Source organism: Marmota flaviventris, chromosome 14, assembly GCF_047511675.1.
Source record: "Marmota flaviventris isolate mMarFla1 chromosome 14, mMarFla1.hap1, whole genome shotgun sequence".
Classification (NCBI taxonomy): domain Eukaryota; kingdom Metazoa; phylum Chordata; class Mammalia; order Rodentia; family Sciuridae; genus Marmota; species Marmota flaviventris.
In genome coordinates this window covers 9,373,303-9,386,032 of record NC_092511.1, presented here as the reverse complement: position 1 = coordinate 9,386,032, position 12,730 = coordinate 9,373,303, and positions in this window count along the sequence as shown.

The window sequence follows — 12,730 nt, the reverse complement described above, 5'->3', positions numbered from 1 at the left end:
AATAAGCTTTTTCTCCTCTGCAATTGTTCTGGTTCAGTATTTTCATCACAGTGGTGAAATAGCTGACTGCAGCAAGGTGAATAAAAACTGTTTTAGCATGCCTAACAGATGTGTGTCCTGTATTCATCTGCTAAATATGGCACTGCAGACCTTTTGGCATTGCAAAATTCATAAAATCATTAATAATTCCATGTAGGTAGAAATTTTTAACACAAATTTAATATGAACCAGCAATAATTCTATTGATGGGTTTGCATGAAAAAGTTTGGAAATGGCAGAAAATAGGGAATAATGGCAACTCATTATAAGACTTCTTGAAAATGCTTCCAGGGACCACTCAGGGAAGTCTGGATAGATACAAGCAGAAAATGATTTAAAATCTAATAATCTATTTAAGTAACTGCATATATATATATATATATATATATATATATATACACACACACATTTTTTTACTACAGTACACAGTATGTGTATTTAAAAGTTGATTAAATTAACTTTTGTCACCTACCATCAAGAAAAAATAGTAAATTTCCTTGAGCTTTCTATATATAGCAAGTAATCATGTCTTCCAGTTCATGCTCCAATTTGAAAAAAAAATTAAATAATCTATCAGGTATTTAGTATTTATTTCTGTTGAATGATTATGCTAAGTACTTTATACATATGATTTTATTTAAATCTTGCCAAAATCATTGAGATATGATCCTTGGAGATCTATTTATATAAAATATTCTTTTTTTTTTTTTTTTACTATTATCAAAAAGGTACTTTATTTTTTTTTTTTTAAATTTTTTATTGTTGGCTGTTCAAAACATTACATAGTTCTTGATATATCATATTTCACAATTTGATTCAAGTGGGTTATGAGCTCCCATTTTTACCCCATATACAGATTGCAGAATCACATCAGTTACACATCCATTGATTTACATATTGCCATACTAGTGTCTGTTGTATTCTGCTGCCTTTCCTATCCTCTACTATCACCCCTCCCCTCCCCTCCCCTCCCCTCTTCTCTCTCTGCCCCCTCTACTGACATTCGTTTGTCCCCCTTGTATTATTTTTCCCCTTCCCCTCACTTCCTCTTGTATGTACTTTTGTATAACTCTGAGGGTCTCCTTCCGTTTCCATGCTTTTTCCCTTCTCTCTCCCTTTCCCTCCCACCTCTCATCCCTGTTTAATGTTAATCTTCTTCTCATGCTCTTCGACCCTACTCTGTTCTTAGTTACTCTCCTTATATCAAAGAAGACATTTGGCATTTGTTTTTTAGGGATTGGCTAGCTTCACTTAGCATAATCTGCTCTAATGCCATCCATTTCCCTGTAAATTCTATGATTTTGTCATTTTTTAATGCAGAGTAATACTCCATTGTGTATAAATGCCACATTTTTTTTATCCATTCATCCATTGAAGGGCATCTAGGTTGGTTCCACAGTCTAGCTATTGTGAATTGTGCTGCTATGAACATCGATGTAGCAGTGTCCCTGTAGCATGCTCTTTTTAGGTCTTTAGGGAATAGACCGAGAAGGGGAATAGCTGGGTCAAATGGTGGCTCCATTCCCAGCTTTCCAAGAAATCTCCATACTGCTTTCCAAATTGGCTGCACCAATTTGCAGTCCCACCAGCAATGTACAAGTGTACCCTTTTCCCCACATCCTCGCCAGCACTTGTTGTTGTTTGACTTCATAATGGCTGCCAATCTAACTGGAGTGAGATGGTATCTTAGGGTGGTTTTGATTTGCATTTCTCTGACTGCTAGAGATGGTGAGCATTTTTTCATGTACTTGTTGATTGATTGTATGTCCTCCTCTGAGAAGTGTCTGTTCAGGTCCTTGGCCCATTTGTTGATTGGGTTGTTTGTTCTCTTATTGTCTAATTTTTTGAGTTCTTTGTATACTCTGGATATTAGGGCTCTATCTGAAGTGTGAGGAGTAAAGATTTGTTCCCAGGATGTAGGCTCTCTATTTACCTCTCTTATTGTATCTTTTGCTGAGAAAAAACTTTTTAGTTTGAGTAAGTCCCATTTGTTGATTCTAGTTATTAACTTTTGTGCTATGGGTGTCCTATTGAGGAATTTGGAGCCCGACCCCACCGTATGTAGATCGTAGCCAACTTTTTCTTCTATCAGACGGCGTGTCTCTGATTTGATATCAAGCTCCTTGATCCATTTTGAATTAACTTTTGTGCATGGCGAGAGAAAGGGATTCAGTTTCATTTTGTTGCATATGGATTTCCAGTTTTCCCAGCACCATTTGTTGAAGATGCTATCCTTCCTCCATTGCATGCTTTTAGACCCTTTATCAAATATAAGATAGTTGTAGTTTTGTGGATTGGTTTCTGTGTCCTCTATTCTGTACCATTGGTCCACCCGCCTGTTTTGGTACCAGTACCATGCTGTTTTTGTTACTATTGCTCTGTAATATAGTTTGAAGTCTGGTATCGCTATACCGCCTGATTCACATTTCCTGCTTAGCATTGTTTTTGCTATTCTGGGTCTTTTATTTTTCCATATGAATTTCATGATTGCTTTCTCTATTTCTACAAGAAATGCCGTTGGGATTTTGATTGGCATTGCATTAAACCTATAGAGAACTTTTGGTAATATCGCCATTTTGATGATGTTAGTTCTGCCTATCCATGAACAGGGTATATTTTTCCATCTTCTAAGATCTTCTTCTATTTCTCTCTTTAGGGTTCTGTAGTTTTCATTGTATAAGTCTTTCACCTCTTTTGTTAGGTTGATTCCCAAGTATTTTATTTTTTTTGAAGATATTGTGAATGGAGTGGTTGTCCTCATTTCCATTTCAGAGGATTTGTCGCTGATATACAGGAATGCCTTTGATTTATGCGTGTTGATTTTATATCCTGCCACTTTGCTGAATTCATTTATTAGCTCTAATAGTTTCTTTGTAGAGCCTTTTGGGTCTGCTAGGTATAGAATCATATCATCTGCAAATAGTGATAATTTAAGTTCTTCTTTTCCTATTTTGATGCCTTTAATTTCTTTCGTCTGTCTAATTGCTCTGGCCAGTGTTTCGAGAACTATGTTGAACAGAAGTGGTGAGAGAGGGCATCCCTGTCTTGTTCCAGATTTTAGAGGGAATGCCTTCGATTTTTCTCCATTCAGAATGATGCTAGCCTGAGGCTTAGCATAGATTGCTTTTACAATATTGAGGTATGTTCCTGTTATCCCTAGTTTTTCTAGAGTTTTGAACATAAAGGGATGCTGTACTTTGTCGAATGCTTTTTCCGCATCTATCGAGATGATCATATGGTTCTTATTTTTAAGTCTATTGATGTGGTGAATAACATTTATTGATTTCCGTATATTGAACCAGCCTTGCATCCCAGGGATGAATCCTACTTGATCATGGTGCACAATTTTTTTGATATGTTTTTGTATCCGATTCGCCAGAATTTTATTGAGGATTTTTGCATCTAGGTTCATTAGAGATATTGGTCTGTAGTTTTCTTTCTTTGAAGTGTCTTTGTCTGGTTTAGGTATCAGGGTGATGTTGGCCTCGTAGAATGAATTTGGAAGTTCTCCCTCTTTTTCTATTTCCCGAAGTAGCTTGAAAAGTATTGGTATTAGTTCCTCTTTAAAGGTTTTGTAAAACTCTGCTGTATACCCATCCGGTCCTGGGCTTTTCTTAGTTGGTAGTCTTTTGATGGTTTCTTCTATTTCCTCAATTGATATTGGTCTGTTTAGGTTGTCTATATCCTCCTGACTCAATCTGGGCAGATCATATGACTTAAGAAATTTATCTATGCCTTCACTATCTTCTAATTTATTGGAGTATAAGGATTCAAAATAATTTTTGATTATCTTCTGTATTTCTGAAGTGTCTGTTGTGATATTGCCTCTTTCATCCCGTATGTTAGTGATTTGAGTTCTCTCTCTTCTTCTCTTCGCTAGCATGGCTAAGGGTCTGTCGATTTTGTTTATTTTTTCAAAGAACCAACTTTTAGTTTTGTCAATTTTTTCAATTGTTTCTTTTGTTTCGATTTCATTAATTTCAGCTCTGATTTTAATTATTTCTTGCCTTCTACTTCTTTTGCTGTTGTTTTGCTCTTCTTTTTCTAGGATTTTGAGATGAAGTATGAGATCATTTATTTGTTGGTTTTTTCTTTTTTTAAGGAATGAACTCCAAGCAATGAATTTTCCTCTTAGAACTGCTTTCAATGTGTCCCATAGATTCCGATATGTTGTGTCTGTGTTTTCATTAATCTCTAAGAATTTTTTAATTTCCTCCTTGATGTCTTCTATAACCCATTGATCATTCAGTAACCTATTGTTCATTCTCCAAGTGATGTATTCTTTTTCCTTCCTTCTTTTATCGTTGATTTTCAGTTCCATTCCATTATGATCAGATAGGATGCATGGTATTATCTCTACTCCTTTGTATTGTCTAAGAGTTTCCCTGTGACATAATATATGATCTATTTTTGAGAAGGATCCATGTGCTGCTGAGACAAAAGTGTAACTGCTTGATGTTGGGTGGTATATTCTATATATGTCAATTAAGTCTAGGTTATTAATTGTGTTATTGAGTTCTATAGTTTCCTTATTCAACTTTTGCTTGGAAGATCTGTCCAGTGGTGATAGAGGTGTGTTGAAGTCTCCCATGATTATTGTATGGTGGTCTATTAGACTCTTAAACTTGAGAAGAGTTTGTTTGATGAACATAGCTGCACCATTGTTTGGGGCATATATATTTATGATTGTTATGTCTTGTTGGTGTATGGTTCCCTTGAGCAGTATGTAGTGTCCCTCTTTATCCCTTTTGATTAACTTTGGCTTAAAATCTATTTTATTTGATATGAGTATGGATACTCCTGCTTGTTTCCGAAGTCCATATGAGTGATATGATTTTTCCCAACCTTTCACCTTCAGCCTATGTATGTCTTTTCCTATCAAATGCGTCTCCTGTAGGCAGCATATTGTTGGGTCTTGTTTTGTGATCCATTCTACTAGCCTGTGTCTCTTGATTGGTGAGTTTAAGCCATTAACATTTAGGGTTATTATTGAGATATGGGTTGTTCTTCCAGCCATATTTGTTTATTTATGTTACTAAACATGGTTTGTTTTCCACTTTGATTATTTTCCCCCCTTTAGTGTCCTACCTCCCACTGTTGGTTTTCATTGTTATTTTCCATTTCCTCTTCCTGTAATGTTTTGCCAAGGATGTTTTGAAGAGATGGTTTTCTAGCTGCAAATTCTTTTAACTTTTGTTTATCGTGGAAGGTTTTAATTTCATCTTCCATCCTGAAGCTTAATTTCGCTGGAAACACAATTCTTGGTTGGAACCCATTTTCTTTCAGTGTTTGAAATATGTTATTCCAGGATCTTCTAGCTTTCAGAGTCTGTGTTGAAAGATCAGCTGTTATCCTGATTGGCTTACCCCTAAATGTGATCTGCTTCCTTTCTCTTGTAGCTTTTAAAATTCTCTCCTTATTCTGTATGTTGGGCATCTTCATTATAATGTGTCTAGGTGTGGGTCTCTTATGATTTTGCACATTCGGCGTCCTGTAGGCTTCTAGGATTTGGGGTTCTGTCTCATTCTTCAAGTCTGGGAAGTTTTCTCGAATTATTTCATTGAATAGATTGCTCATTCCTTTGGTTTGAAACTCTGTTCCTTCCTGTATCCCAATGACTCTTAAATTTGGTCTCTTGATGTTATCCCATATTTCTTGGATGTTCTGCTCATGGTTTCTTAACAGTCTTGCTGAGGTGTCTATGTTCTTTTCAAGTTGAAATACTTTATCTTCATTGTCTGATGTTCTGTCTTCTAAGTGTTCTACTCTGCTGGTAGTATTCTCAATTGAGTTTTTAAGTTGGCTTATTGCTTCCTGCATTTCTAGGATTTCTGTTTGTTTGTTTTTTATAACCTCTATTTCCCTGTATAGTTGATCTTTTGCTTCTTGGATTTGTTTATGTAATTCATTGTTGAAGTGATCTTTCATTGTCTGATTTTGCTGTCTGATGTCTTCCTTGAGACTCCAGATCATCTGAAGCATGTATATCCTGAATTCTTTATCTGACATTCCATCAGCTGCAGCTATTACCTCTTCTAACGTTGAGTTGACCTGCAATGCTTGTGGTCCTTTCTTTCCTTGTCTCTTCATACTGTTCGCGTTCCTTTCTTCTTGGTGAAACTGTTGTGCTATTGAATTTTCCCCCTATATATTTATATTGGTCTTGTATAGTTGCAAAGTCTCCCTCGCAGGCGCGGGCGGCGGCTCTGCCCCTCCTCCAATTGGGGCAATGTGCCTACCACGCCGGCAGGCCGCTGGGCCTGCTCTGCCAGTCGGTAGCAGGTCCGCCGACCTTGCAGGCGCGGGCGGCGGCTCTGTCCCTCTGCGGGCCGCTAGGCTTGTTCTGTCGGTGGTCGCAGTTCTGCCTACTTTGCAGGCGCAGGCAGCGGCACTGCCCCTCTGCAGGCCTCTGGGGCTGTAGTGCCAGTAGGTCGCAGGTCCTCCTACTTTGCAGGCGTGGGGGGGGGGGCGGCTCTACCCTTCCTCAGGCCACTGGGCCTGTTCTGTCTCTCGGTTGCAGGTCTGACCTGTTCTGATGGTGGTCTCAGTTCCGACTACCTTGCAGGCGCGGGGGGGAGTGGGCGGCTCTGCCTCTCAGCAGGCCGCTGCTCCTCTTCTGCCGGTGGGTCGCAGGCCCGCCTACCTTGCAGGAGTGATTGGAAGCTCTGTCCCGCCGCGGGCCACTGGGCCTTTTCTGTCGGTGGTCACCCTTCCCCTACCTGGCAGGCGAGGGGGGTGGGGGGCGGCTCTGCCCCTCAGCAGGCCGCTGGGCCTGCTCTGTGTTTGGTCCCAGTTCCCTCTACTATGCCGGCGCAGGGGGAGGGGGCGGCTCAGCCTCTCAGCAGGCGGCTGCTCCTCTTCTGCCGGTGGGTCGCAGGCCCGCCTACCTTGCAGGAGTGATTGGAAGCTCTGTCCCGCCGCGGGCCACTGGGCCTTTTCTGTCGGTGGTCACCCTTCCCCTACCTGGCAGGCGAGGGGGGTGGGGGGCGGCTCTGCCCCTCAGCAGGCCGCTGGGCCTGCTCTGTGTTTGGTCCCAGTTCCCTCTACTATGCCGGCGCAGGGGGAGGGGGCCTATATAAAATATTCTATTGCTTATCAGTTCATAGCATCATCAATTTCCCCTAGACTGCATTGTTTGATACCACAGCAATTTAAAATGCTTGAGGTCATAGACTGAATGTTCTTGATATTTTGTTTCCCCAAAACAGGAAAGAATGAGGGAGAAGAGTTATAAGCAGTGGGTGGGAGCCCAGTATTTTTGAGGGATTAAATGTTCATAGATAAATCCATAAATGTTATATTTTTTCAGATTAAATCACTGTGAAACTATTATCTTTTTCCAATTAAATCACTGGAAATTTTCTTTTGTGTTGAAATTTTGTGAAGTTAATTTTATCATTTAGTAGTTAACTCAAAATAGTATACTGAATTGCTATGTGGCAGTAATAGGAAATATTTTGCAGAATAGACTGCATGGGAATATTCTGCATATGACTGACTTACTACTTTAGAAAAATATATTTTTCCTATTTAGGTCACAAGATTTTCACTATTCACACTTTAGGATTTATTTGCAACTCTTAAAGACCAATGGATGTACATAGGAGACCCAGGAGTAAGAAAAGTCAGCCTCAAATGTCTCCACTTTACCTGTGTGAATGCTGGCTTAAGGACTGTGTTTATGGTAAATAATAATAATAATAATAATAATAATAATAATAATAATGACACTGAATGTGCTTAAATAATTTTGCCTTCAATGATTCCAGTTCTCTGAAGAATTCAGAATTCAGAATTCTTAGTTAGAAAAGTAAAAGAGCAGATTTGCTAATTTTGCAAGAGGGTACAGATAAGGCAATCGGCTACACACTTTCAATCATATTTGGGAGACAAGAACTCAGATGGATCAGAGATTCTAGTCCCGGGCTACACTAGACATTATCCTGAGGCTAACGGAGAGGGATGCTTGGTGAACCTCTTAGTCTACCCCTGTGCCTCATTACAGGGGCATTTGATTATAAATACAGAGCACTTAAAGGGGCACAAGATTTTGTTCAAAGGTATTCAAATAACACTGCCTGCTACAGCCAGCTTTCTAGTAACTTTTTCAAATCTATTTTTAAATGATTTTATTTTCATCTATTCCAGGTGTTGTGTGAAGTGCTTCTCTTACAGGGCAACGAGACAGAGTAGTTTATTTTTCTTCAACAAGCAAATATGCTTAAGGACAGATATTTAAATAATAGATAAATAAATGGAAAAGCAGGTTTCTCTTTCAGTCCCTGGACAATCTAGACCTTTCTGAAGAGTAAGGTGACATTGGCATGAGTCCAGGAGTGACGGCCTAGTCTGTGTAACGGGGGGCAGCCGAGGCAAACACTCTGAGGTGAGAGACGGCCTTGAGTAGACCCCCTGGAACTGCAGCAGAGGCAGAGAAGGAATGGAGTAAAAACGGGGTTTGAAAAGGGAAGGGGGAAGGTATCACTTTTGAGATCTCCTCTGCCGTTGAATTGGCTGCCAAGGCCTCTGGTGACAAAGCTCCACAGATGGGGCAGCTCGCACCACAGACAGTGGATTTTCTCTCAGCTCTGGAAACTAGAAGCCTGAACCTTGGCCCTGCAGATCTGGCTGCTTCTGAGTGCTCCGTGGCTTTTCAGAACTCTGCTTGGGCTTGTGTGGGAGCCTCTCCATTCTCTGCCTGTGTGTAGTGGGCATTCTCCTTTCTCCTCCTGGCCATCTTTTCACAAGGAGACCGCATTGGATTAAGGGCCCTGCCTAGGCCAGGACTATGTTAATCCGCAATTAACCTGTTTCTACATATGTCACCTTGTGAGGTACTGAACATGAAAATTTCATTATATCACCCTTGGGGGGATGTGATTCCACCCGTGAGAGTCAGATTAAGAGGTTCTCATTTATCGTAGGATCAAAGAGAAATCACTGAAAAAGTTAATTCATCCTTCTGACAGTTATTTGAAGAAACTAAAAAGACAAGAGAAGGAAAAGCCAGCCAATTAGCAAGCTCTTGCAAACACGTCGGGATGGTGAGAGATAACAGTGGCTTAAGCTGAGACAACACTACTAATGATGAAAATAGATACATCTGGCAAGAACCTCGTAAGAGGAGAAATGGATTTGAGGATAGCAGCAAATCAATAAATCATTATGGGCTTGTTAAGCTTGGCATATCAGTGAGGCAACAGGGGAGAATGAAAGTAAGAAGGTGACCACATAGGAGTTTTATCAAAGGGGAGGTTAAAGATATAACTTTGGGAGTCATAAGCACAGCAATGCTTATGAAATGAGTGTGGATCGCTTAGAAGGAGAACCCAAAAGCAGGGGATAAAAAAGTGTCTTGAATGTTACGGTTTGGATATGAGGTGTCCTTCAAAAGCTCATGTGTAAGAAAATGAAAAAAGAAAAAATATATAGGTGAATGGAATAGGTCATGAGGTACTTAATCTTAGTCACTGCTTTAATCCCCAGATAAGGATTAACTGGGTGATAGTCCTAGGCAGGTAGGATGAAGGTGGAGGGGGTAGGTCATTGAGTGCCCGTCTTCAGGATATATATTTTGTCCCTGGTGAGCAGAGTTCTCTCTGCTTCCCGGGTGGCCCTGTCCTCAGCCCTCAGCCGTTTTCTTCCGTCATGCCATTCTGCTATGATGTTTCCAGTAAGGAGAGCTGAAGAGGGCCCAACGCTACCGAGGTCGACATAAAATGAGAACCCAAACAGCAGAATGCAATGATATGGACTCCATTTATGATCTCCTAAGAAATAAATTCTTATGGTCTCATAGGAAATGCCACATTTCTTCATATAATTTCAAATATAAGAATTAGTGTAAAGAGATATATGTAAGACAAGTTTTTTTGATGTAGACCGACAACTTAGATTGATTTTGATCTTGACACATAAAAATGTAAAAATCAAAAATTAAAAGTGAAAGTATTATAGGCCTGGAATGATACCAACCTCTTATTAAAAGACTCCTTTCAGTGCTGTCAAATTGAGTTCTCCATGTTTTAACAAATATATTTTGCAGGAATAATTGAGGACAATTACTTTTCTTAAGGGTTTGGATAGAATCTACCTATAATTTCCCAATTTTCAGGAATCATCAAGTAATATTAGAATAGTCCACCTTTAATTTTAAAAAAGCACTGTTTATGTGTCATAATATTCAGATGGCACACACATTACTTTTTCCTTCTTATAATTTCCCACTATGTCTCTCTCTTGGTGAAGGGTTGACAAAGCAGTCGGAAAGGCCGGATGTAGATTAGTCACTGATAAGACTACAGACAACAGTAGAGAAGAAAAGATATCCACAATTGCTCGTATTCATTTCCTAAAACAGACTGGAAGCCCCCAAACAGAACAAACAAACAAAAACCCCCTCTCCTGATGCATTGAACTTTTATGTAGCTCTCTCTAAGCTGAAAGTCTTCTTTCACACTATTAGGGACATTAAAGTCTGAAGACTAGGGAAACTTGCATCAGCTTTTGCATACACCCACGGAGTCCTAATTCCTTCCACACTTCAATTTATTGGATTCACCGGGAAGTACAATATTTTCTCTCCTTCCAAAGATGTGTCTACCTGCTGTTACGAATTGGACAAGATTTACTAACCTGGCTGCCTACTGGTGTGGCTTCTTTAAGTGCTGAATGTAAATCTCTAAATCACACTACGTAGAACAACTTCCCTTTTTCTTAGTATTTCATCCACAAATAAGAAGAAAAGATAATTGAGACTACATCATTGATTTTTGCAACACTACTATTTTTTTTCTGTTTAAATTTATTTTCAACACTTTTTGGAGAACATCGTTTTTTTTTTTTTCTTTTCTATTAGACTATAATAGTACTTTCTAGACAAATAACCTTAAAAGGAAGAAATAATCTACTCTGCAACGTAGGCAGAAATGCTACAAAGGAGAGTATAAAGAGAGATGAAAATTAAGACAGAGCATCTGACAAACCCATCCTCTGTCTCTGGTGAAGAGAAAGAGCTTAAATTACTGCTATTTTTCTGTTCACCGAACTTCATTGCTCAAGTTACCCTGTGAAATGAGTCCTTAAGAGTTTGGCATTGCTGAGGCTTCTGATAAGTCACTGGGATAACTGGTCACTGTTAACACTGACTTTGGAAACAAGCTTCCCTATTTCTACCTCAACATGCCCCTCTATGGTCAATTCCATCTCTTTTACTCCTTCAGCACATCTGCTCTTTTTCTCTGTCATTTCCATTTCTTAGGTCCACCTGGTATATTATCATAATAAGTTTTGAAAGACCACATGCTACTTTTTGCTCCATCATAAAATAAATATCGCTGAGTCTTAGTGTTAGTTTTTCAGATTCCAAGCTTTCAAATACAATATAAAAATATCCAAAATATTAATATTATCTTTTAATAGTGGAGTGCAGATAGATTCTAGAATAGAAACCCTGGAGATACGTGAATTTTGGGTAAGGTTTGGAAATTTAATTCTGTCCAAGCTTTATATTTAAGGAGCTGATGACTAATTTTACCAGAATGTTTTTTACCTACTCATGAATATAAACACAAAGAGCTTTAAGAACTCTGTCAGGGACAGGTGTAAGATTTAAAAGAGATAATGTGAGTTAAATTGCCTAGAAATCTGTAAGTAGTTAATTATGTGAGCACTTCCTCTTCTTTATTGAAGAGTCTCTGATAGATCTATCCAATGTTTTTATGGAGGATAACCCCTTCTTGAGGGGGAAGTCATGTCATGCATAAACAGTGATTGTGCCATGGACTGTCCAGCATTCCCACCAACAATGAGGGAGAGCTCCTTTCTCTGCACATGCTCACCAGCACGTAGCGATGTGGGTGTTTGTGTTTGGGTCATTCCAGGAGATGTGTCTTAGCATCCAGCTGCTGTTTTAACTGGAGTTCCCCGATGACCTCTGATGTAGAGCAGAACTATTTAATCTTAAAGAAGTATGGATCACCAAGTATTTATTTCAAAGATATATCTTTGATGTTGTATCTAAAAAGTGATTTTCAGCTTCACAGTTGTCTAAGTATATGCTTCTCTGTAATCTGGGAGCTTTGAACTTTTCCATGTAAGTGTGGTCTCTACTGAGTTAAATTTTGTGAAGTGTTCAAAATTCGTACCCAGGTTTATTTGTTTTTTTCCACATGAACAAAGTGTCATCTGTAAACAATTTTTATTGCTTCCTTCCCAATCTCTATTAATTCTTTTTCTCTATTATTATTAAGCATGTATACATAAAATTTAGTTGTTATTCACTTTTATGACCTTATGAAATTATCTAATACTTCCAGTAAAATATTGAAAAACAGTGATGAGAGGGGACATTTGTACCATGTCCCTAACATAACAGGAAACCTAGATTTTTACCACCAAATATGATACCATTTGTTGGTTCGTTGTAGATGTTATTATCCAGTTGAGGAAGTTCCCTTCTATTCTAGCTTGCTCAGGACAACCATTTTTTTTTTTTTAAATCACAAACTTCTCACACCCTATCTGGTGATCTCATAGTCTGTTTAGAAATAGGGCAATTAACACCTTGAGTCTCAGGTGAATGGGAATTGTTTCTGACTAAACACTCCGGGCTTCCTCCAGTATCTTCAGTGTGGTCATTACCAGTACATCCTTATCACCACTGTAGTCCTGGCTGGCAACACTTTATGAA